We start from the raw sequence: 27,174 nt of genomic DNA, 5'->3' as shown, positions 1-27,174 counted from the left end.
AATTGCGTGACCAAGACTTCCTGGTGCGATTTAATCTTGGAAATTCCATAAACCAAAGTATTCTGCAAATCACTGAAGGAGAGTAAAGAGTTGTGGAGGTAGATATTATCAAGGACCGGGGGAGAGTGGAGAACCATTTATGTATCCTGCAGAGTCCCTGTAAAATCTCAGCACTCTCTTACCTCAGCTGATGTCTGTTTTGTTACTTTGGGCATAGGAGTCTTAATTGTTATGGGAACTTTTCTACTTCGTCTAAGTGCAGTTGTGGAGTTCATTAAGGGCATCCATATAGCTTGGCTCTATATACAAAGGATGAAATCTTTTCTGTTCTGTGGAGGTCAATTATTTATTATAGAAATCTCTTTGTAATGAAACTTCATCTGATTTGTGCACCTCATGGCAAAAGTAATTGAGTGATTGACTTGCATATTAGTGTAGTGCCTTGAAAAAGGATGGGCACATCAGTAATGTCTGTGAGCTTCTGTGCTACAAAAACATGTATATTATAAGATCGTGGGGGGGGGGGTTATAATAAATTACATTGGACCAGCTTACTGAAGGATGCCTTCATGTATTTTGTGGTTTTTATTTGCTTTTGCTGCTGTTGTGATGGGAATTCACTTGGTGCAAGTTTCCTGTAAATTTCAAATGCAAAGTCCCCAAGCAACTCCTTGCCTATGTTTCCACAAAATCAAAATATTTTCAGAAGAAAGTTCTGATTTTTGTCAAAATTTTTTTTCTTTACAGAAGATATTTCAAGGAGATACTGTGGATCATTTCAATATTAACACGAACTGCCAGAGATGATGTATTTTTAGTGATGGGTATCTCCCTCTCATTGGCCAGGTTTCCATCTTGTGTGCAGCTCCCCTGGTACTGGGACGTCTCTCTTCCCATGGAGCTGCAGGATTTGTGTGTCAGTGATTCATCTGGGAGATGGCAGCCCTGCAGCAGAGCCTGGTTGAAGAGGAGATGGAGGACAGGAGGTATGCAGCTAATAGCTGCCATGGGCACAGTCCCGGGCGTTTTACAATCAGATATGTCAGTATTTTTTTGGAGTGAAATCTACTTGAATTTTCCTTTTACTGCATATTCTGTACTCTCATTCAATTTCAAATGGAAACAAATAGCAATATGTCATACATCCTGTTTTTTCACCAGCAGTATACAGAAGTCTTTAGGAGTTTTGTTTTTTCTCTCTCCCCCCTGTCAAGGGGTCAAAGCGAGCTCCATGAAAGCATGTTACTTTCTAGCAAAAACATCCAGTTTTAAGGACACAAAGGACAATTATTCTCTGGAGGAGACAGGTTTGATGACTTGCAGTTGTAATGGCATGCTTACTACGGGGCAAAAATTGGCCAACTGTTTATAGGGGCCCACACAATATAAAGGATGTAAATAGAGTATATATTGTTTGGCCGTAGGAGGAGTGCTACTCCTGACATAGAAGCAACAAAGTGGGTGAATCTGAAAGCTAATATATCGTAGGCACTCTTCCATATAGCAATAGAAGGAATAGTACTAAAAGGGCTGCTTCTCAGGTTTTAAATAAGATGGTGTCTATGAAGATAACATTTTGGCTTATAGTACAATATTTCATTTTCCTCAGTTCTTTAAAATCTTTTTTAATAGCACATCTGTGCTTATGTTTTGTGGTTGTAAACATATTTTAGGTCACTAAGTTAAACAACTTTAAAAAAAGAGGAAAAAAGAAAAAAGCTAACAATGAATTTAAGGTGTTGCTGGTAGTTGGGTGCAATAACTCGTTTGGTTAACAAGCTGTTTCTGAACAAAAATTACTGGTACCGTGTATGACAATTCTGGCTACTGAAGATATTTTCATTTAGGTTGGAAAAGACCTCCGAGATCATCAGGTCCAACCATTAACCCAGCACTGCCAAGTCTACCACTAAACCATGTCCCTAAGCACCACAGCTACACGTCTTTTAATACCTCCAGGGATGGTGACTCATCCCTTGCCAGCCTGTTCCAGTGCTTCACAGCCCTTTCAGTGAAGGGTCTAAACCTCATCTTAGATTAAGCACGTGTACTACCAATAGGGTGTATAGATATGTATAAAAAATATATTCTGCACTAATAGGCAGCAGAAAAGGCAACCCAGCAAGTAAAAATTGCATCCCTGAAAATTTCTGTTGCTGTATCTGCGATGGCAAGGAATATTTTGAGCTGAAAGCTCAGAGCTTGCCTTTGCTGCTTTAAGTTAAAATGTATAGAATGGAGTAGAAAATGTCATTACTTCTATGTTTAAGTGAGTGAAAATGTGCAAATCATGGACTATGCAGCAGTTTTAACTCTCCTGAGGACTAAATGGATCTGTGCAAGCTTTGCTGTAGCTTATTTGCTGATGAAGCCAAATTTCATGAAACGAAATAGCTTGCAGAACTTCCTTATTTATTTAAACTCCTCAGAAGGATCTAACTACCTGCCCTTCCTGTGATGGCACGTTTACAATAAGCAGTTTAGTGGAAGGGTTGTTCAAAGTAAAACTTCTTGGTGGGAAGAATTATGGATTTAATATGTTCAACACCATTAATTGTACCTGGTGTTTACTTAATGTTTCACATGGTCGAATTATCATCCTAACTGATTTATGCAACAGTCATGATCTTTTATACGTCCTAAACATGGAGAATAGAAGCATAATGGTAAAATGATATGCCTCACATCACCTAGAAAGTCAGTGGCAGTGTTAAGGTGAGTCCTATGATCTCCAGAAACACCTGGGGACTCATTCCTCCACCATTTTACTGTTTGTGGACACTTGTCTGGCTGAAGTTTAGTTAGATAATTTTTCACGAAAAGGTGAATTCTATCTGTGTGTCTGAAGAAGCAGAATATGGGTAAGGACCAATAAAAAATTACTTTTGAAACAACCAGAAGTGTTTGATTTGGCTGAGAGGATCAATACCCAATAAGCACAGAGAGACAGAGCTAAATACAGAGCTCCAAATAGCCACTAACACTTTAAGTTCTCTCTGTGGCCACCTTGTGAATAGTCTACACTCTTGGATACATTAAACAGCAGCTGTGAGTAATGAACAAACTTGTAAAAATTAATCTGTTTTTTGGAGGGGCAGTTAATGAGCTGAAAAATGGCTAAATTTATTGAACAAGTCATTTAATGAACAGTTTGACTCAGGAGCGTGGTTGCATCTCCCAGCTAGATGCGTCAGATATAAATTGCCTCCTGTATATTTTAGTGGTACGGCGGGTTTCTGGCCTTTCTAAAAGGATACGAACACTTAGATCATGACAGCAAGCAGAATGGAAGCAGGGGTGTTAAAGCTGTCCTGAGGAACTTCGCTGTGGCCAAGATACAGCAAGAATAAAAAGGGGATTGGACTTGTAATTGAACTAGGCAAGAACATCCAGAAGGGTGACGTTAGCAAATTTTGGAAGGGAATTATTATGTCATCCATCAAATTATGGAGTAAACTTTATTAGTGGCTGGAATGAAGCATTTTTGTCATGACAAAATTATCGCCTTGTCCCTGCTGCAGGGTTGTTACAGCCTTTCTCTGGCAGATCTGAAGTTGCCTGGTGTCCTGCAGCCGGACCACACAAGCCAGAGGCTTCATCCAATCTGGCAGTTCTCACATATCTTTTAAATCTCGTAGGGCTTCCCAGCAGAGCTGAGGTGAAGATGTGTGGCAGAGTATGATGGAGAGGTTGCTGGCGTATTCCTGTGGCAGGGTGTTAATTGTTAGCTTTTCCTGAAGTATCTGGGACTGGTCTCTAGATGCTTGTCTGGGCTGGCTGATCCCACCTGGTAATTCCTACACAGTCTTCAGCCTTTCTGTTCTTAAAGCTAGACCAGTGCGAGAGAAAATTTGAGTTTTCTGTATATTTGCTGATACCCGTACTGGTGTTTGAAAGGAAATGGCTGACCATAAACCATCCGTCCAAACCAGGGAGAGCAAAGCTAGGTGATACCTTACCAAGGAAAACCCTTCCCAGCACCTGCAGTGTATGAAAGGGGATATGGCATGGCTGTCCTTTAGCCAAGGCAAATACTTGGGTGTAAGTTAGTAAACAGGATTAACAAAAGATTGTTTCATTGATGAAAAGCATGTGGCATTTGTGGACTGTTGAGAGAATTGGGTGCCAAGAGGAAAGCATACTAAGCCAGTGCTTTTAGCCTTGAGTGGAGATGCAGCCCTTAGAGCTGGGAAAGGATACGTTAAAGAGTAGAAAACAGATCAATAAGTGGTTCTCGGAGAGGAATGTTTGGTGCCGGTTAAATGGTCAACCTGCAGGGAGCTAGAGAAGGAAAAGCAGTGTGAGGAAGGATGAGAAAAGCTGTTACAGAAAAAGGGATTTAGTTGTTAAAAGCAGGGCCATACCAGATTCAATTTTTTTTTTCATATTAAAAAAAAAAAGAAAACCCACCTTACTCTGAGTGAATAAAGCATCAGTTTTCCTACATTTTAAATGAGATCTAAAAAAGAACTCAGTAATAGCACTGGTTGCCATGGCGTTTAAAGGTACAGCTCCACAGATGCTTCAAATAACAGGCAATGCTTTTATCTGCCTATGTGACCGAGTTAATTTTCATCTGCTGGAATTATTCATTTAGTTTGCTTTAATTATTCTATATTGGCAGTTTCATATATTGCCATCTTAATACAGACAGAGCTCCTTCTGGCTCCAGAGGAAAAAAGGCTAGATGGAAGCTGAACTGGTCAGGAGACACAAATGGGAATGCTGCAGACGCTTGCAGAGACGTACACAGAAGCTCTGCTGGTGGTACAGGGGTCTGTTTAAGTGGGTCTTGGGGTAGAAGCAGGCAGAGAAACATCTGGAAAATCCCGTGTCTTAACACTGATGCTGTCCCACCTCTGTTCTAGAGGGACTGTTGAGGTTGGAAGATGTGGTTTTGTTTCCTCCCAGATTTTGTCGTCCTTTCAGCTGGAACAGTAACATCCCCAGCTAGTGATGGTTATAGACCAAATAAAAAGGTTACCGGGACCTGCAGTGGGTTCCCAGATCCATACCATACGCCTTGGTCTGACTTTTGAAATGACAGCAGCCCAAAGTTCAGCCTGGCCTTCGGTGGCACCTGCTGGGCAGTTGCTGCTGCTGATAGCAACAGCACTCAGGCTCAAATCCCTCTGCCCGTGCAGAGCCTGGAACTTGTTTCAGACTTGGCACATATGCAGAGCTTCTTGATCCTGTGTATTACTACCCTCGTATCTCCCTGGCTTAGCTCCCTCTGTCCTCTTGTGTTTTGGCTAGGAACACAGCCATCAATACTGGCATTGCATCCCTAAACACAAATACCTCCTTCCTGTATTTGACTGTACCTAAAACACAGGAGAGGAAAAATTACAGACTGATGATGTGCTATGATGCAGCCCTGTGGAAGTTTACCATGGATGTCTTTTGAAACAGGTGATCAGTAAATCCATTTATCATGTTTTCTCTCCAAATACTAGTCTGTCCAAATATTAGCTGTCACATAATCTGCAATGAAGCAGCATTCAGAGTCTCAAGATGGTTTTCAGCACCCTCTTTATGATTTATTTTAGCAATTTGCCCCCCCCCCCCCCAGTCTTCCACTTAGAAGTGTGAGTCAGGAACCCTGCGTTATTAACAGCACTCCTAGTTGCACATACCTTTCATTTCCTCTGGATTACATTAATTGCCTGACAGCTAAAAGTGATCTGGGTTTTTCAGTCTTCAGCACTGGACTGCAAGAAATATTTACCAGCTACAGCAGATTTATAAAGATGCCACTGAGATGCCTTGAGACTAACAATCAGAAAACACAGTGGCAAAACAACACTATTTTTCAAGGTTAAATGCTCAGAATGCTAAAAAGGAATTGCACATAATAAAACCAAACAAAGACTTGGATTCAGCCCATTTTTTCCTCCACTTGTCTCACATAAAAGGAAGATGCTGGTGGTTTAAAAATGATGGCGCAGCATCACACAACAATTAGAAATTTAATAAGGGAGATTTAATTTTAATTTGGTTTTGGTTTTGTAGTTCAAATACCCGTTAGTGTCAACCCCCTACCTCTATTGCACAGTCATTTTCTTTTCATGCATGCCTTGCTCCGTGTCTTTATAAGACTCGCTTAGCTGGGAATGGCTGGCTGATACTATATAAAGAGCACCTAACGTGAAGGAGGGGTTGTCCAGGCTGATGTTAGCAGTCTGGAGCTTGTGCATGTCCTGCATGACTTTGAACAAGGCACTTAGCCTACCTGCACCCTGTCTCCCAACTATAAAGAGCAGGTAATTCTGACTCCCTGGGGCCAGGAGGATAACTGCCTTCGGGGGAGCTCACGTACCGTGACAGCTGGACCAGGAAAGTAGTGGAGAAGAGGAAAGACCCTTGAGATGTATACCTAAAGGGAAGGCAATGATAGAAAAATTGCAAGCCTAACAAATGCATCAACTTTGCAGCTTTGTTTCGATGACAAAATTAATAGGCCTGATTCTCATTCAGCCGCAGGTACTACTGCATAAGAAGACCCGTCTCGAGGCCCTGCATGTCTTTCACTGCCTTGAAACAGTGACTGAGGTCCCTAAATATGATATGAAGATATTCCTTGTCTTAAAGTGACTTCGGGTCTGCAAGTTTAAAAAAAAAAAAAAAAAAGACACTTAATCTTCAGGAAAGAGATCTTTACTGATTTCAGTATAACTTAATACTTTGTTCTATGTACAAAAGCAACAGAATTAAGCCATTGAAAATTGGTCTGCAAAGGCAGGAATAACCATTCTTAAATGATAGTCAGTGAGAAGAGGTGGTGCAAAATAATGCTAATTCTCACCCAAATGACCTTGGAAGCACTGTGTTTATTCCTGTTTCAGAGAAATGCAGTACACCTACATGTTTATAAGTGCTTTTCATTCAAAGGGAAAGGGATTGCTCCCAGGAGGTGATGCTTGCAGCAGCGTGCCTGCTCTGGGATCCATTTGACAGTTCTGAGAGCCAGGGAGAAGCTGACCACCTCCCAAGCTCAGTGGGTGTTTTAAATAACAGAGTTCCCCGGCATTCCAGCTGTGCTGGCCTAGGATTGAAGGCCATCAGAAAGGACTGGCAGCAGCAGGGAGAAGCTAGAAGTGGTCGAACTTCTCTTCTTGTCAGTGCCTTGCCTTGAACCTGAGAGAGGCTGCCAAGCTAGTCAGCTTCCTGGGGGTAGCCAGAACTGCCTCCAGAGGCATCTCAGAGTTCCTCAGTGGTGAGGAAATCGCTGACCTCTTTGCTATCCTCTGATCTCCATCTGTGTAGCACCACAAGCCTGTGCTGGGAGGGGGTTTGAAGTCCACTTTAGCAGGAAAAAGGGCTGAGAAAAGTTCCATAATGGTATAGCCTTCCATTAATAACAATTGAGACCTTATTGATAGGCAGTGCTTTGGTTCCAAACCTTCCTTGAGATTGTAATTTCCCTTAGGAGTTGACTTAAATTTAGTCCGTTTGTCCACAGTTTGTCTGTGAGGTGCTATTCCTGCGGCGGGACAGGCTGATGGAGGTGAGCAGCAAAGCCCACCCCTGTTGCAGGTGGCCTACAGAACTTCGTTGGGGTGACCTGTTATTTGGCAGCTTGGTGAGATTGTTTCACACTAGGCAGGCGACCCAGGTGCTGCCAGCAGACCAGAAAGCTGAGCCAGCAGCAAGCTGCAGACTGCTGGCACTTTAGCAGTGGGGTGGCTGGCGCCAGCAGGGTTTGGCACAGGTCAGCCCTAGCGTTGTGCTGAATGCATTGCACGGGGCAGAGCATTTGGTGGCAGGGAGTTCCTCACTCTAGTTGACATCCATGTTATCTACTTTTGGTACAAGCGAGATGTTTCTCGGAAGGGCTGAGGTATATAACCTGTTTTAGGGAAGTGCGTTATTATGAAGTTGAAGCATCTATAGGGGCTTGAGTGTTTGGATTGAACGGCTATGCACACTGCTGAAAGTACTCAATTTCAGTTTCTCAATCCATTTCCAAAGCCAGATAAGAAAATGAAATAAGACCATTTCCACATAGATGAACTTTTCAGCAATGTAATATGATCTTAACTAATCTGGTAAAAATGTGTATCTTGAATTTACTGTATTCTTTCTGGGCACCCTTTTGTGGATGATGTCTAAACATAGGCTTTAAAATCTTCAGCTCTTGTAGACTTAGCAGCAAATGGAAATGCTTGTACTGAGATGTTATCTTTGTGAGTGGTTAAACAAGCTGAATGTTTTTATATGTATAAGCTATTTTTAAATGGGATCAATATTTTATAAACACTTGCACAGAGCAGGGATTAGTTTCACAAATAGATATTTGGTATTTCTCAGTTATTTTATATACTTCACCCTCTTTTGCCAACATGGCATTAAAAGAGCTGTTTTATTTTTTCAGCCCCTGGAGTACTGGATTGCAGATTTTTTTTTGTGTGGTTTTATCATATTGTGGTTCCAGATTTATTCTTCCACAATGAATATGGAAATAAGATTTTCAGTTGTCTATGAACTAGAACTTTACACCCATTATTATTTCTTATTTTCCTCCCTCTGCCCTTCAAGTTGGAAGGAAACCTTTTACATTGGAAATATTTCTTTCTCTCTTGGCCTTCAAAGTCCCTCAAAGCCTGAAGATGGCTGCTGTAATCCTGCTTTATCCTTTTTTTAACCCCTAAAAAGAATTACTTGTGAATCTGCAGTATTCATTTTGTTTTTGTTTTCAATCTCAACTTTCGCTGCTTTATGATTCAACTCAAACTGTTATCACATGTTCGCTTTCAGGGAAAGGCTTTGGGGGGCTTACATTTCTTAATCCTATCTCCGAATAACAAAATACTCTGAACACTTGGAATGGAGAATGTGTGTGTGCACGTCTGTGTAGGCTGACCTGCCTGAGAAATGCTTCCTTCAGGCTTTACCTTACCCGTTCATAGCATCCATTGTGACTGCAGAAGGACTACACCCAGTGGTCTTCAGTTCCAGATGCTCAAATCATCTCTGGGTTAAAGATGCCTGGGCAGTGGTCAAGGGAGTGGGACCGTTGCTTTTACAGGCACATTTCAATTTTGTGTATTTAACTTATAATTTCTTGCTAAAACAAATTCCTTCCCAGGTCAGTAGGGAGCAGGAATGGTATTTGTGTTTGCAGAGACTTCTCGTGGGGACTTCCTTTTTGTTCTTTTTTGCTCAGTTGTTCTATTAAACTCAGATAAGCTAGCTTGGTTATGACCTGTGTGTTGGGGGAGGATGGGGAGGAAAGGGTATATAACTGCAGCACAGTTAATCAAAATCCTCGAAGGTATGGACTGAACACATCTCTGACTTTAAAGTATCCTCCTTTTTCATCCTGCATATACACAGCAGCAGCATAGAGTCTAAAGCGCTAAAATGATGTGCTCTTTTGCAGGTCTGAGTAGTCTCAGCAACAAAAACCTGCACTGGCCCTTGTCCGTGAGGCTGCACTATAGTATGCTGACTCCGTGGGAGGAATGAAAGGGAAATCATTAAAAGTGGGGGAGATGCCCACTGGAGAGGAGGAAATATATCAAATGTGTTGCAGCAGTGAGGGAAGGGAGCAGTGAGGTCCATGATGAGCTCTGAAGACTTCCACAAGCAAAAGGCACTAGTTATTTATCCAGTGTATTCCCTCTACTTTAGGAAAATACGGGAAAGGTAGGAGATTAACTTACCTCCCTCTGTGAGAGTAACAATGCTCCGGGGAGAAGAGACTTAGTCTTCCGAGCAGCACTGAGATATGAGGGCTGGTTCTCTTCTTCCCATTAGGAAGAAGAAATCATTCTTCCCACTGCTGCAAACCAAATGAGTATCTGACTGAATGCGTTTGAAGCAAACAGCTAATAAAATCTAAAATAAATGAGATTACTGAATCAAATCATAGAATGCAAAATATTTGTGTAATTGTGTAATTCAAAGCTGTTGCAATATTAATGAATATTATAATACAATGATTAAACACAGGATTCATTTTGGTTTTGCAAATGCGCCTAAGTCTTTAATCTAGCAGGGTATTTCAACATAGGTAAATTTTGTTAAACCTTTCTGTGAGAGCATTTTATTTAAAAAGCACAACTATAAACCCCTTAGTGTTCAAAGCCCTCCTCATCACTCATTGTTTCCTTTAGTCTGCTGCTTCCCATTGTTTCTGGCTCACCTACTGAAGATAAAATGAGACTGTGCAGCCAAGAAGCCACACTGAGCAGTGAGAAGCCAAGATATAGTTCAGCACAGCTGAAGTCCAGTTGCCTAAAGCACCCGCTTATTCAGATCCTGCCTTTGCTTTTCCTGTAGTCTGATCTAGCCTCTTGTATAAAGTGTTTTTCTCTGAATAATGTTGCTGATCACAGTGAACTGTTTAAGGACCAAGGTCCTACTTTATAGCAGTGAGTGTGGCAGAAAGTAGCCCCAGGAGAAACACAGAAAAATCTTAACTGCATCCTCGTTTATATTAACCCCTATTTACTTAAGTTTGGTTTATACGTCCCAAACTGCCAAACATAAGCCAAGCAATGCTTTTTTTTTTTTTCTTTTTTTTCCTTCTATGACTTTTTGGATCATCTTCTCTTCAACAGCTTAAAAAAATAATGTTCCAACACCTTTGTGTTTCTTTTGATCTGCAGGAAAGGTGCAGAACTTCAGTCCAGGCTGAACAAAATTGATTACTCCTATTTTCTACTGTCTGATAACTAATCTTGGCTCCTTGGAGCCTTGCTTTAAGTTGTGCTACAGAGCTTTTGTGTTGCTGTAAATCACTGCTGTTGTCAAGATGGAAAAGTTCTGAGCTTTCATACATCCATAACACTCGGTACTACAAGGTTGTTGGCTTGTCTCTGGACTCTGTTTTGCTTGATCCTGGCAATTAAAGAGGCAGATTCTTGACTGTAGCCTTTGTTAGCGCTGTGCAGGTTTGTGGTTTATATCCTGTGGTGGGGGCAAGGCTAAGAGGTTGCCCAGCCCTCCTGTATACCCTTGGTATCCTTTACGTTTGGATCTGCCCCCGGCTAAACCACAGGAAGCTGTGTAGGCAGTCGGGATGCTGTGATGAACAGCTGGGCGTTCCTGTCCTAGTCAAACCAAGGGGGGTTTGCTGGCTTGGTGTCCCACGTGCATCTGCCTGCTGCCCCCTCTCCAGGGAGCTGTGCTGTGCCTGGCCCTGTGGTGGGCAGCTCTGCCTCCTCCTCTGTCCCCGCATCGCTTGCTCCCCCTCTCTTTATCCCCCTGCGATATACAAAGGCTCGCCACACCAGTGTCAGTTCACAGAACAAGTGCCCATCAGGTCTCATTTGGCTCTGCAGGCACCAAGCTGTAGGAACAAGGCATTTTCCACTCTAGGGATGAACAGACTGTAATATTTACAGCCGTGAGAGAGTTTTCTTTCTCAAAAAGCTATTCCTCCGGTTGAAGCATCTTGCCTGGTTACTGAAAAACCAGTGAAGGGGGAGTAGATGTATTATGTCTAGAAATAGGTATACATTTGTGCTGCGAGGGGAATTAATCATTTGAACAATTTACCTTGGATTGTGCTGGATTCATTGTCATGTGAAGTCTTTAAATCAAAACTGGATGCCTTTTCTAAAAATAAGATCAACTCAGAAGTTACGTGTCTGGTGAAGGTCTTCCTGGGCAAAATTATGTCTTATGCAAGTTGGAAAAAACAGTGATCCTTCTAGGCCCTTTTAACACTAAAAGTCATGTGAATCAATGCTGCGAAGGTGGGTGAATCTCTTCTGCCCTTTGGTGTTCCCTTAGGGCTGCCCAGCAATGAAGTTCATGGCGTTATAATGCGTGCATGAGATGTCTCCATGTTTTTTATTCCACGTATTCAAATCCATCCTACACCACAGAACTGCTCTAACTCAGCTCCTGTATGTATTTCTACACTTATGAAAACAGGATTGGTTGTCCTTTTCATGCACTATCCCTCCAAAAGTACTAGGTATCACAGGGGTGACAAATACTGTCCCATTATCCTGTTCGACTTCATAACATTATAATCATTCTGGCATCTCGAAAAGTTGTGTGCACCTGTATTCAAGTTATGCTAAATCATAGCAGTGAAAATAATACTCTGAGTGCTTTTGAGGTAGGAGAATAAAAACCTTCCTATAGCATACGTAATAGGTTCTGGGAGCACTTTGTCATATATAATCAGTTGATTTCGGTACCAGCAGGTAATATGATAGGATCCATTCTTTGCAGAGTGATGAAGGAATCTGGGAGTGACTTGATTCACAAAACAAACGCAGAGCTATTACTAAATTTAAGCTGTATGTGGACCTTCTTCTCCCCTTCTCCTTTTCTAAAGCTGTAATTTCCTTTCACATGCATAAAGTCTTTTGTGTACCTGTTTGTAAATACAGTCTGAGATTTGGATTTGTGGCCTCACTATGCCAGCATGAGCATAATGTTCCTTGAGAGACAGTAAATGCCATCAACATGCTACCACCTCTTATGAGAAGAGCAATAAGAAAATGAATTGGGGGGGAGGAGGGGGAGAATCCAGGTAGTTCTTTCTTGCAAAAAAAAACACTCAGCATCGCTTCAACCCAGATGTTTTATTCAAATTGAAACGAATAGCTAATTTTATTTTCAAATGCTCTAAATCTTTTAATTTTTCCTTTGAAAAAAAATGGGTAAAATTTGTGTGAAATATGATGTTAGTAATCTTGAAAACAAAGTAGGACCAGTAGGCTTTTTCAGTGTTTCTCTTTCTTTGATTAAACTCATTGCTAAATTCAATCCAAATTTACAAAGTGTGAATATGCAATTAATTCAGTTTCCTTTTGCTCAGCTTGCAGTACTGTCTTGGTGTATCTGACAATTGGTACCAGCAGATGAGGAAAGCATCAGGAACAGGCCAGCGTTGATCCTGGGTTCTGTAGGGAGAATACAGGGCGATCCTGGCCATGGCAAAGGTTGTTACTCTGGATTAATGGCATAACTTGTGTCAATTTTTAGCATCAGCTGTGTAGCTTCATGCATGTATGTGTTTAAGAAAGGTCTGGATTTGCGTATAAGGACTGTCCAAGTGCTTGCTGGGTGGGTCTGGCTGCACAGCACTATTTGATTTCCCTGTCCTGCCACTCAAGGTGGTTGATTTCTTTATGTTACAAGCAAATTATATTGCCTAATGAGGATGTTCTAAAATGACATCTTTTTATTTTTCAAGCTCAGTTTTTCAATAGAAATTGCCCAGGTCAGTGTCTTCGAACCTGTAAATGAATTGCAGATGGCGCTAATTGGACCTCTCTGACAGTGCAATTTTAGCCCTTTGAGCCTTCAAAAGGCCGTGGATCCAAATTATGAACTACAAAGTCACAAATTTAAAGTCTCTTTGAAAATCAGGCATTTACTGAGTATAGTTGAGCTCCCCCTGAAGCTGTTAAACCAACAAGAGGTGATGAGCACTGCTGGAAATTAGGCTATGAAAATTTAAATGTCTTAACCATGAGAATTACAGAGACCTCTGCAACAGGTAACCTAGCTTCCAGCTCGGCAGCTACCTTCTCCGTGCACAAATGCTAAATTTGTCTTCTCTTTTGGCATGGTCTACTTTATCATTGCTGAAATACGCCTTGGCATCCTATTTAGCTGATACTATATTGTCGGTACCTAGGTGTGATCTCCACTGCTGGAGCACTGGGCATAAACCACAGCTGTACAAGTGTTCTTTTTGTGCGCGTCACTTCTGGTGGTGAAACAGAGCCCAGTTGAGCACAGCGTGAAGGGGCTGTCGGGTGGATGGAGCAGAAATGCAGTGAGGGAGAAATAGTGTGAACGTTTACATCCTGACCTTCCCTTACAGGTATTATGCTGAGCTCTCGTGTAGGCTCTAATGTATCCCCTTGTCTGATACTAGCTTGGAGCCAAATTACCTACCCACGTAGAGACTTCGCATCAGTCCAGAATTTACGTATTCTCAGTATCTGAAAAGCCAGCGCTATAAGGACAAAAGAAATTTCACTGTAAACATAGCCCAACTGTTACGTTGAATGGGAATAGATCACCTCCAAAATGAATTGCATTGTGCTGCTGCGTTGAGGTATTAAACCATGTGATGAACATTTCAAAACTGAAGTCTTGCTACTGATTAGCCACAGTGCACATGCATCACGCACCCTACCCTGTCAGCAAAGCTGCTGGAGGGCTCTGGGGACTGCCTGCCGCTCCCTCCTGGAGTACTGATCTATCACCTGAAATTTCTCACCTTAATGCTTATTGCTTAAATTGCTTAGACTTACATATAACTCTGCATTTGAGTGCACAGGTTTGAGGTGGCCTCTGATGCTCAGATACAAATCCTAATTTTCTTTTTCTTCCTCAAAGTATGAGTGCCCAAGGCTTTCTGAAAATGGGCTTATTAATGTTTTCCAAACCTGAAAACATCTATGCATAGGTCTCTTTGGAAAATACTGGCTCTCATCGAGCTCTCTGTATATTCATGTTAAAATGACTAATTAGTATTTCTTTTATCCCAAGCTTCATAACAAGATTAGCAGCAGCATGACTCTGCTAACTAGTATGAGGGTGGTGGGATTCCTTCCTGCATGTGTTTCATCAAAACCAGAATATCCTACGAGAGCCAACAGGTTTGGGCGAGAGATGAAGAGCTCAGTGATAAGAAGGAGCAATGACAGCCAACCATCTCTTGACAACTGCGTGAAGAAGCAGTGACATCCATTCCTCTTTCTGGGTAAGAAGGAAGACCAAATGTCAGCAACTACTTGCATCAATGCTGTGCTCCCTGCGAAAGAAGCAGGACTTCCAGGCGGTGAGGTGCTACTCAGTGGATACTGAAGGTGGCTGCTTCAGTGACTGAAGTGAGTGCTTGAAAATCCTGCTGCCACAGGACAGAAAAATCAACCTGTTTGCTGCAAAATTGCTCCCTTGCAGTGGTCTAGCTTTTCTCCCATGGAAATACTTTGATTTTATTGAGAGCACAGTGAGACCTAGCTTTACAAACCCTCAGTCTACGTCCTCAGCCAGCATTTTCCTAATAGTATAAGTAATCATTTTTGTAACCACCAAAATCTAGCTGTGGGAATCGTGACCCCATTTGAGAGTATTTCATTTTGCCAAGCAGAAGCTGTGCATTTCTACACAGCAACATTAATTCCTGTAGAAAACCTCTCCCTCAAAGTTGTATCGCCTCTGCTCAGACTGTGGGCTGTATTTTACAGCTAGATTTGCTGCGAGCATTTATGTGATCGTTCCCTCATTGCCCAGGCTACAGCCCGAAGGCTGTCTTTGTCATCCGCTCTCTCATTTGGCATGAAAACTTCTTCCTCTCAGTTCCCCAGTGAGATATTTACCAGTGTAACTCTGGCCACAGGAAGGCAGAATTAATCTTTCCCCTCGATGTCACACCAGGGTATCACACAAAGCTGGGGGTGAAAGGCTGCACAGAGCCTCCAGAGACCTTCTAGCTGAAGGTGCCACTCTGAGGAAGGATTAAGTCAGCCCACACAGCTCCCAGGACATCTCACAATCTAACTGTTCCTAACAGCTGCAGTGCAGTGCTTTATGCGCATCCAAAGGCAGCATCTCAATTCCTTATTAACTTAAGATAATGCTTTTCTTCCAAAAAAAGTTTTTGTTGCTAATAAAGCACTTTTTAAAAAATCATTCTTCCTTCCTGCTTTCTCACTCACAAAGGTGGAGAATAACCTAGAATTTGTTATCTTTGTGTAATAACTTTCAGTGTATAGAAAGACGATCGTTGGCTACCCTGTTGGCTTTCTGTTTTGTGAACTCCTTCAGCTGCTTATTAGTGCTCTTTTTTTTTTTTCATTCCTTTTCTTATTTTGGGTTTCCCCACAAAGTTCAAAACCTCGATGAAACATAATTTCTCCTGGTTACTGGTCCCCGACTATTTAAACTAAGACTTTTTTCTTTTCACTTTAGGATTGTTCAGACTATAAATATAAAAGGGAAATGTAAAACTTTGCTCAACAAAATCTGTCTGAATTGATGTGAATTGCTTGACAAGCAAGTTTGGAGCAGTTCACCTCTCCATGCTCCAGCTCTGTTTCAGACACTGCAAGAAAGTTACCTAAAGCAAGAGTTTTTTTAGTCAATTTGCTAATTTCTTGCAGTCTTCATCTGCAGGCAATACCATCTGCAAGAGTAATGTCGTCTTCAGCATCGCTATTCATTCTCAACTCTAAGCTAGGCATTCATTACCAAAAACTGTTTTGTTCTTTCCTGTGATCAATACCCACTCTTTCTCAAATGACAGTTTAAAAGTGGAGAACTACATCCCAGGTCTGGTAAGGGCATGATTTTAACATGTTTGGTATCATATTTTCATTTTATATGATAGTATTTCTTGAGCATCCTCATTTGCAATGTAATCCTAAGGGAATGGCTGGTGTTGTGCAAACGCCCCACTTTCTATTTAGTGAGGGCGCTCTAGGGGCTCCAGTCCCTTTGACTGACAGTGATAGATTATGGGTACTCTGTGCACTACATCCCCCCGGTCGGCTGGATGCACCACAGAGTAGTTAGAGGATTCTTTGCTGTAGAGAGAAACAATTATAAAGCATTTTTAGAACAGTGAACTGAATGTTTTTCATAGCTGGCAGCTCTTATTTATGACAAGTAGTAATTGCCTCGGCTGAAAAACAAACAAACAAAACCAGCAACAAAACAAACAAAAAATAATTTTCCAAAAAGAAAAAAGAAGGTATTTTTAAAGGGAATTTGGTACCCTCAGATTTGCAAGTTGGATTCTGTAGGCCCTGGATAACTTCACACAATTGAACATCTAGGGTGCTGGGAGGGATAGACTAGGTCTGTAGAAGGCTTTGTTACTTGGTGGTGGTGCCAGATCTACAGAGAGCTACAGCTATATGCTGATCAGATGAGGGCTGAAGAAATTCTTATTTTTATTTTAAATAATTATTTTGATTTTTGGAAGAAAGTTTCTCAGCTCTCTGATCTTAACGTTGTCCTGGATGTTTCCAGAAAGCAGGTCAAAAGCAAGGCCTACAGAGACAATGAGAAGAAAGCCCAAAGCTCTGGCCAAATTCCTGACTACCCCAAAGCTCAGCTGTAGGAGCTCTGTATTCCAGAAGAGATCAGTATTTGTGGAACTTACTCAGCTGGTAAAGGCAACGTAAGTGGTAAAGGGAGACTTGATGAGCCCTGTGCCTGGCTGGAACAGGATTCCTCATATACCATCATTGTGCAAGAATTTTACAGGCCTGTATTCTGAAGACTAGCTCCCATCTCGTGGGATGAACTGCAGTAAAAAAAAATTAAAAAATCAACCGGGAGCAGAGCTATCAGATCTTACTGGACAGCAAATACTGTGGAGTCCTGACGCTCACTTCTCAGCAGTGCTGATGCAACATATACCCAGTTAATGCACGAGAGGGGCCATCTACCTAGCATGTTTAGATATAATTACGAGCTACATAGTAATGTACGGATCCCTGGGCTAGAGAAGGCATAATTCATAGAAACTCCTTCTGAAATAGAAAGAACTAGGCACTAGCGCAGTGCATTACCTTCCAAGCATGTGTTTTTTGTTAAAGAAATTTATGAGCTATGTGGATCTAATGGATACTTATCAGTCACTGACCTGCAAATATATGTTGGAATTCAAAAGACTTGGCTTCATACAGATTTTTCCCCAGGATCATTTTTTTTTTCATCTACAATTTTCCTTAAGCAACTTACAAGACAAAATGTCATGGCCTTTGAATTTGGACTCTACAGAACAACCTTTTCTGTGGATTATTTCTCAGTTGGATAGGTTCTGTAAATTCTGTTTAAATCTAATACTTTTGTAAGACTGTCCTAGCAAGTACTTTAATAGAAAATTTTCCCAATGAATTGCCTAACAAAACTTGCAGCCAACAACAGGAAAAAAGGGAGATTGCTTTGCAGGATGGAGGTAAACTTTCTCTACTTCCTTTGTTGAACTCTTGACATTTTTCCTATTTTAGTGGGAGGACAAAATTTACCAAGAGATTAATCTTCATGTGTTGTAAATAGTATCTGTGTAACCAGTAAAGGTCTCTTCCTTTATTCTAAGGACTATTTATTTTTGTGCAGAGAATGTTATATGTATCCCAGTTAAAATGGCCAATATACTTCTTATGTTTCTTTGTTGTATGGCAAGTGTGGTCCCACATAACCTTTGACGGGAAGAAGGATCCTCCAACTCCTTGGCAAGGAAGACAGAAAAGAACTCCCAGGACGGTCCTGAAAACATGAGGTTGGTCAAGGAGTGCCTCTGCTTTGTGGCTGGGAAGCCTGCTTATCTAGGCGTCATCGGTCTGACTCTTTCCAGCCTCCACTGTGCCTCTTTCTGTGCAGGGGCTTTAATGCAAAGCTGGGGGGGGGGGGGGGGGGACAAAAGAAGGGAAAGATCGGTGGTGATTGCGAGCTGGCTTTGGCAGCTGGGTTGATAGAATCTAAGAAGTGACTGGCACGATATAAGCACCCAGTGAGGCATTTGGCTGGGCTTTTTTATTTAGATTGTGAATTATTCTCTGCAGAGGTCCTGCATCCCATCATGTTGTATGACATTCTGGGCAGTATTTCAAGACAAATAAATAAATAGAAACAGTAATAATTCCCTTGCACTTTTCTCCCAGCTGCAGGATTTTGAGAACCCTCAGCACACATTTCTTCCAGGACTTTGTTTGAAAGTGCCTGTAATGGGGAGAAGAAAAACAAGAGACTGGCTCTAGAAAAAAAAAAGGACAGTTAAGCTATCCATTAGATTGTGCACTGGGGAAGCCCTAAGCACCCTGATTTCACATTAGTATTAGCAAACCCATAATAGAAAAAAGTTTTCTGGAAACTAAGACCCTTTGGGCTCTTTTGAAAGAAGTCAGCATGCTTTAACTAACATTTTATGTGCTTTCTTGGGCAGAAGTCTCTCATCATTGTTTTCTGCTGATACTTTGGAGATTTGCTGGATCTCTGTGTTCCATTGTGTAATTAACTGCATCTGAAAAAGCCATTTTATTGATAGTCTATAGGGGCTATTCTTGGAAGATAAATGAGTAACATATTTGAAGAAAATGTATTATTTACCCTTCTCTCCACATGACTGTATGAGGGGTCACACAGGGACACCTGACTTCGAGTTCCAAAGCTATCGAGGTGTATTTTCATTAGACATCTTGTGCTGAAGTCAAAGCAGAGCTATGCTTGCTTGTATCAGCTGAGGATTCAGCCATTTAAGTGAGCATAAGAAATGACTTTAAACTCAGGCTGTCACAGCAGCAAAACCTGATCAAAACTGGTTGGGAATAATGCTCTCTCATGGTTTTGTCTCAGGCTGCACAAACCTGGGCACTGCAGTCTTGATCAAAATAAATACCCCGTCATGCTGAGTCGGATTTTCAGAGGCAAGAGGATCCCAAAAGAAGCAAAACGCTCTGGTGAAGGGAAGGGAAAATAAATGTAAGGGCCTGAAGGGGCTGAAACATTTATCATATTTTGTTTTGTTTTCTTTGAGAAAAATTTCTGTTAAAAATGAGGCGTATTATAATGAAAAGTTCCCCACTGGACCAGCGCATGATTTATTATTCCTAAGCATGCTTAATACCTCCCTAAATGTAGGCAGGTGATGGCTTTGGCTATTAGGATGCAAAAGTTGAAGCCTGGAAATCAATTTTTGGAAAAGCTTCCTTCAGCTGGAAAGCGAAAATCACACTGAGGGGCGGTCTGTGTGTCCGAGCACTGCGCAAGGGCTCACTACCATGTGTGCTTTTGCTAAGAAAGTAAGTGGGAGAAAACGTGCTCTAGGGAGGTCAGCACAGAGGGAATGGGGAGAGGATTACCTGGCAGCAGAGATGGAGCTTGTCCCAGGCCTGTGGTGACTTGAATTAGGTTTTACTGCTGGCTAAATCCTGACCTCTGAGTGCGGTGGTACTGCAAAAGGAAGGTAGTACCTAGCTGTCTTAGGAACCACCTGCCTGGAGGAGAGACGATGAAATTCTTCATGAACTAGGTGTTACGTGCAGATATCATAGAATTGCTTTATCTACTGCACTAGTGTTTCTGTGCTACATTGGTTGTTGTTGAGAGTGGGGAAGGTAACACACTGAACATTGCAGAGTTTTTTATTTTCAACTTCACAGGTTTTGGGAGGGAGACCTGAGCCTGTGATGCGCTAGCAATCTTTTTAAACTCAGTCTTTTGGCAGTCAGTCAGGCCCTGGCAGAAGGCTTGCAGTTGCTTATCAAAAAAGTCTTTCATTTAGGCATGTCAAACCTAACTACATTTTTCTTTGTTGTTTGGCCTTGATTTTGAATTTTTTCCAAGTAATAGTTTTCAGCCTCTTGCTAGCAATGGCTCTTGGGTAAGTTATTTGATTACCAGTTAAATATAGTATCTGATACAGAATATGTGCATTTGATTTATACCTGATCTAAATGTCTATCGCGTTTGTTTCTTGATGTTTCCTTGTTAGGGCTTGTTTCTGCCACTGTATGACATGGTGTGCGTCTCAGAGCCAATACAAATGATATATCCAGAATCATAAAAACATAAATGCACAAGTGATGATGCAGGCTGATACTTGGGTCTCTTGGTCTGTAAAAGGAGCATTTCCTTGGAAAGATGGCATTCAGCTTTGGCACCCCTTTTTTGCCTCTCTGTTTCTCCTGCTGCAAGTGGAAGAACATGCCTGTATCTATGCTGGATCTGGTCCTCAATCAGGCAGTCATGCCTCGTTTTTGGAGAGAGTTCAACGTGATCAGAGGAAGGCTGTCTGCATCACCTGCCTGCATAATCCATCTCTCACTGGTCAAAGAGAGAAGGTAGTGTGCTGACAAATGCCAACACTTTTTTAGAGCACATTATAAGGTAAAACCTAAAATAAATGTGCTATTGTTTTCATCTACCCTGGGGCATAGCTCTATGCCTGGAATATGTATCAAGAACAATTCCTCTGTTTACAGTTTAAAAATGAGCTATAGAGTACTTACTGCAACTGCCAGTTTCCTGGGAAAAAGGTTTGCCACGACCATCTATTATCTCGCTGCAAAAAAAAGTAAACTCTTAACCACATATGAAATTAAGCAATTCTTTTCTGGCAATTGGAGTTTGGTTTTGGTGATAATAAGTGTTGGTTTGTGATTTAATAGGTCATTACCTACTTTGCCTATAATCACAGAGTAATAAATAACTGTTGGCAAGATGGATAATAGCTAGGTCTGAGAGGCATGAAAAAGATAAAGCAATAGGCACAAACACGCACTTTATATTCATAGAAAATGGATCCTAGCCAAGAAATGCAATATAAACTGATATGAGAGAAGATTTTTATTAGATGCCTCTAATTTGGGGGATGGCTAAATATAGGCATTCACAAGATGTACTTGTCTTTCTTGTTTATAAGACATGCTTTGGACTTGTTACATGGAAGAATCCCTTTCTGAAGAGTTAATTCTTTGTCTCATGGAGCCAGGCTACCCTCTGAATGACCACACTAGCTTTTCGGGCCTAATTAATCAAAAGTCATCGATGCTCTTTTGTTTACGTGCTGCCCCCATTAAAAATCTCTGCAGTTGCTGGGAGCTTTACTGACTTCTGGGGCACAAGGTGAACCCTCGGATCTCTTTGGGCCTGATATCTGCAAGTCTCAGCTGTACCGTGAATGCTGGCAGTCATGGGTTTCAGGAGCTGAGAGCCTTGAGATGATGTAATTCCTCATCCCTTCCTTTCTTGTGATATCTTACTCAGTTCTTGTCAAACAAATAATGGCCTCTTGTATCCTTTTATATTTTCCCAGCCATTCTTGTTTTCTCCTGTGCAATGTCATATTCTGTGCAGTAGTAATATTATTGCAGCACATTGTATTGCATCATATTTGTCACAGATTTATCATATTGTTTTTGATTATGCCAAGATGTGCTGTGCAGAGCTCAGGGCTTGCTTTGCAGCATGCAAAAAAGGGTGTGCGAAAACAAAATCCAAAAACAGCAGCAAAATTCCCCCAGGTTGGGCAGGGAGGATGGCAGGGCCATGGTGCTCATCGCCAGCTCTTGAGCTCCCCATTTGTTTCTCCTGTGCCTCCATGCCTTTGACATGGTACAGTTTTGAAAATGTGAGAATGCAGCTGTGCAGTTCTGACCTTACATCAAGGTTGGGCAGAGGCAGCCAGTGGCTGTTGCAAGCTTTTGGCTGAATCACAAGGACTGGCTGGAGGTATCTGTCCTTTTCCTTTTCAGGAAGGTTCACAGGGAAATGTCTTTGCTTATTTTAGGGAGGTGAGGAGATGAGGGGAGGAGTGAGATGGCTGCAAAAAGTGCCAGTGGATGTTTGTTCCCTCTGAAATATGAAGAAACAGAGAGCTCCCCCTACTTCTCAGTAGTCTCCCACATTTCGGATGCATTAGCTTTAAGAACTAAATGTGCTTGGGGAGAAGAGATTAAAATTGCGAAGTGTTTTCCTTTCCTATGAGCAGAACTGACAGAAAGATGACAAAATGCTTGTGGGAATGATTAAAGAGTGTGAATGTTCTCATTCATGTCATGTCATATATTGCCGTTTTGTACCAATCCGGCAAATTTCAAGAAAGAATCTGCCAGGAATCAATGGAAAAAAAACAACCCTGTATATTCTTAGGAAATTCATAATAAGTACTTGCTGTGTTTTATCTGGATTTTAATGACATCTGTAAAGAGTGATGGCTATCAGGAATGGACACAGGCAGCGAGGAGAGGTGGGATGGCTCCCGGCAGGACTCCGCAGCCTTGGGCCCCTGGCCTTGGCCCATCACGCACCCTCCTCTGTGCCTCCACCTGGGAAGTACAGAACTGCCACTTGCCAGCTTCGCAGAGGGCTGTGAGGATCCAGGAATATTGCTGTAAAGAGCTGCAAGATGCGGTGTTTTATAAAGGCAATGTATGAATTACATATAAGCATTCATTCACCTGCAAGAGCAACGCTCTCCTCACTGGTCTTTTGGCTGCTCCACTTTTCAGTGTGTCAGAAACTGATACTTTCATTTTCCACTATTACTCTTTTCTCCATTGCGATCTGGAAGTAAGAGAACCTCACCTTATACTGCAGCTTTTTTATTTCAGTTTTATCCCATTAATTGTCAGCGCTTCGATAGATGACCCTAACTATCCTCTAATTCCCTCAGCTGTGATTCTGTTGCTTTTCCTGTATGGAGTTATTTAAAGTTTCACTAACTCTGCTGGTTTCCGAGATGTGATGACAAAACTAAAAATCCTCCCTAAAAGAGTGAGGAAAAAAGAGATTCTGGCCTGCTGACCTGGCTTTTTGGAGCCGTTCAGGTGCCTAAATCCTGTTGATTCCCAAGTCTTTGCAAATTTGGGCTTTAATTACTCGGTAGCTTGTAGATATGCTAATTTAATTGTCATTCAGCCTGGTTATACAAATTCAGGTTTTTCAGTCTTCAGTAGCACCTCCAGCTCCTTAATGACTTCTGTTACTGATTTTATCTCCTTGCGTGGCAACCTGAATTTTTTGGCAAGGTTGTTGCCTTCCAAGGTTTTCAGCCTGTGTGTCAGGAACATGGCATGGCCAAGAATAGACTGGCAAATATGGTTCTTGCTAGTCTGCTTCTATAGACAGGAAATTAAATGCGATGAGAAGAAACACTCGCTCTCCAGCAGAACTTTGTTCATGTCATAGAAAAGTGAGGAAAAAATAAAATGGCTGTGAGGGACAGTAATGAGGAAGTTAACACGAACGTGACATGGAAGCTCAAGAGAAACGGCACACAGATGGGGTATCATTCCATCAAATACTTTGCTGTTTTCCTGTCAGAATCCATTGATTTGGTCAGAGAAATGTGCTGTCTCTAATCTGTGCACTCCCCTTTCTTGGAGACCCTTTGACAATGCAATCTCATCTGGTGAATCCAATTATATTTGCATACTGTGAGGCTCGGGTTCCAGGGTCCTGATGCATTTACAGTTTGCAGGGAGGCTGAAGTGCTGTGTGTTACAGGACAATTCCTGGCACAATCAGGATTTATTTCAAAAGGGGAGGTTTGCCTTTGTGACCAGCCAGGTTTAGCCTCTCAGAAAAAATGTACTGTGGGGCGTCTCATCCTGGGGCTCCTGCCTGCTGGCCCTTCTTTTTTCCTTCTTGACAGCAAGGAGAAATCTCTTTGATAACCCAGGGGAAGGGCTGGCAAGGGCCCAGGGGGGCTGCGAACACCATCAGGGTAGAGCTGGGTGACCGCATCCCTCAGCCAGAGCTTCCACCTTTCCTTCAGGGAGTTTAACCTGGATGAAATGATCGGTCAAATGATGGAGCTGCTCCATCTCCCTACACCATCGTATCTGTTTTTTTTTTTCCATTCTGTTTTTTCTTAGAGCAGGGTGTGGCTGATAAGAACATCTTAGTCTCTGGTGTTGGAAGGAACATCAGCTCAGCTCAGTGTTTTCAACAGAAGCAGGAGTGGAGGTAACCCAGCTCGTGTATGGAAAAGAGGTGGAGAAGAAATCTTAGTCTTAGAGGATAGAGAGCAGATTACTTAATTTATTTGGCATGATTCTTCTCTAACTTGGAGTAGCACAGGAGTTCTCAGCCAGAGGACCCGACCTGTTTAAAATTAGCGTAAGGGAAAGGAGATTTAGGGACAGGATCTGTGAATTTTAGCCTTGTTGTTCTGGAAGAAAAAAGTGATGTAAAGAGAATGCAAGCAATTAGGACATATGCTGTGTTTGTTTACCCTTGGAAGCCTGTGGTAGGTGTGTCAGTGCGCTGTTGTTGAGCAATTAACAATGAAGGCAGACAGCGATTAACCACATGTCTTCTGTGAGCGGTAATGCAAGTTATTTGTATTTAACCTTCATGATTCATGAAGCACTTTCATTCCGGCAACAAGGGAGAACAGGAGGGAAAATCTTAGAGCCTGATATTGCCATGTGAAAAATGATCATATTTTATTTGTCAGTAATGGAAACAGAAAGCTTTTCCATTATTAGCAAAAAAAAATCATATATTTGCATGCATACATAAATATGTATATATATCTATACATATGTATGCTTATATGTATGTATTGAGTGACAATAGACTTTTATTTCTGTGAATTTTAGGCTTCATTTATTTTTAGGACCTCAGAACAGATACGTACTGAAACCAGTGTAAGAATTCTCATTGGTATCAATAGTTGTTGTATTTGAAATCTGAATTACTAGTGAGAACACCATTGTTAGAGTTACAGACTTCGGATATTTTTACTCCCCCCACCCCCAATTATTTTTGAAGATATTAGAACTATTTAGGAAAATCAGCCTTTATACGATTTAGTTTGCAAAGGAATGTGATGGGACACCCAGACTGATGTGATTAAGCCTGTTCTGATGGCACATGCTTTTCAAGGATATTTGAACTGAAGGACAGACTTCATGAAGAATTGTCATTGGAACAGGTATAGAGTCTTTTTTTTCTTTTTTTCTTTTTTTCTTTTAAATATCCCGACTACGGGATATTTTAGAAAACCAAAGAATACCTGTGTCATTCTGTGTTAAAGAAGAGATAGCTACTGCACCAGGATTACATATACTGTAAGGTCACTTCTTCTTTTTCCCTAAACCAGATTTCTGTCACAGACCTTGTATTTGGTAGAATGAGGTTTAGCAACCAGTTTGTCTCATTATAAGTGAAACATTTTGGAAAGTTTTCCATTGACTGTGGTATAAATTTGAGCTTAACTGTAATGAACTGGCTCCAAAATGTGTACTGGAATATTGACTTTTGTGAATTAATAAGATATTGTTTTCAGGTTTTTATGGATTAATACTTAGCTACAAGCTGTTCAGCATTTGGATAGAGAATGTCCTAGTAGTAAAATGCAATTTTGTTTTGGAAACAGATGGAACCATTGGATTGGTGGACAGACTTTTAAAAGGTAGCTAGGGAGAGGCAGAAAGTGCCTTTATTTGTTGTTCTTTCAATACAAGTCATTGATATTGCCACTTTAAAAGCAACCCAGTGAGGGTTTTTTTTGAAAACAGAGCTTTGAGAGTAATTATTTTTCTCTGTGTCTAGAACCTTAATTTTAGAAAAAAAACAATTATAATGAGATATTTTGGAAGGAAAACAATAATCTCTTAGAATAAAAGGAAATCATTTAAATTGTGTCCCCAGTTACAAAAATGTATCACTTAGCTTGGAATCAAAAGCTTATTTAACACTACGTGCAAACATCAAATCTGCTTTCCTCCTGCTGTCTTTGTATCCGCTGGGAGCTCTAAAATTTTCCAATAGGAACTTTTTCAAAGGCGAGTTTTCTCGGGGGAATTTTCTTTCAAATCCACCTAATGAGTGTGTCATGGAGTGTTTCAGACATTCCACAGTGAGCCAAATAAAGGGCACGATATTGTAGAAGGAGCTGAAGGACAAGAGAAGTTATTTAAGCTGAATACTGTCAGACTTGTCAGAACATTTGGTCGGGGGCAGCACAGCAGTGGGCTAAGCATGTCGCTGAAGCAGACTGGCAGAAACAAGAATGCACTCTGAAATTTCTGCTCACCCTGGGAAGTCCACTGTGCTTCCGCGTTACCTTTAGACTAAGTGCAGTGATGTCAGTTGGCATCAGTGAGAATGCTATTTTGAGTTGTACTGGTCCAAAAGGGTCTGAGCTACAGTGTTTTGGAGAAAACAGCAAAGCCTCTGTGCTTTGCTGTTCTTCACTTGACTGTAATTATTCAGCTATAGTAATGTTAATTCTGATTTCAAATGTAATGCTGGGGTAACCTGTTTTGTAGGAATTAATCCTCAGTTATTCAATTGAGGGCAACATCAACGCCACAGTCTCCACTACTAAGCAGAAAAACACAGCAAATAGCTATTGGCATACCTTCAAGAAATACGTTCAATCAGTTATTGTGCCTGTGCCATGAAAAGACCTGTAACAGAACATTTCTGAAGGGAACGGGTTGCATGTGAAATGTGAATCAAATTCCGTATCGTTGGACTTGTTAGTACAGCCTTTAGTGCTGCTTGATAAATAGGCAGCATGTGGAGCTTTGACATCTGGCCATTTGGGCGCTAATGAAGTATGCCATCAACTCGGTCAGTGTTTTAACTGGAAGGCGTTAAGGAGAGGTGTGCGAGAGTGGATGAACAGTTGCTCTGTGTGTACTTCAGGAAACGTGAGAAAACCTTGAGTGTCCTTAGATTGGAAGCACTCTTTGCTGGATCTCAAGGATAAGAGTACAGAGA

The 27,174-nt window shown here is 41.5% G+C and overlaps 1 long non-coding RNA gene across 3 annotated transcripts in view; it reads left to right on the top strand.

Moving 5' to 3' along the window:
- LOC121078487 overlaps positions 1-27,174 on the top strand; it is a 157,248-nt gene that overhangs the window by 23,928 nt on the left and 106,146 nt on the right. For all 3 annotated transcript variants that reach the window (XR_005824601.1, XR_005824594.1, XR_005824602.1), the window contains exon 2: positions 847-986. This is a non-coding gene — a long non-coding RNA (uncharacterized LOC121078487). The remainder of the gene's footprint in view (positions 1-846; positions 987-27,174) is intronic.

This window comes from Cygnus olor, chromosome 15 (genome assembly GCF_009769625.2).
Source record: "Cygnus olor isolate bCygOlo1 chromosome 15, bCygOlo1.pri.v2, whole genome shotgun sequence".
In the NCBI taxonomy this organism is placed as follows: domain Eukaryota; kingdom Metazoa; phylum Chordata; class Aves; order Anseriformes; family Anatidae; genus Cygnus; species Cygnus olor.
The sequence above is the reverse complement of the archived record's forward strand: the minus strand, read 5'-3'. Positions and strand labels throughout refer to the sequence as shown.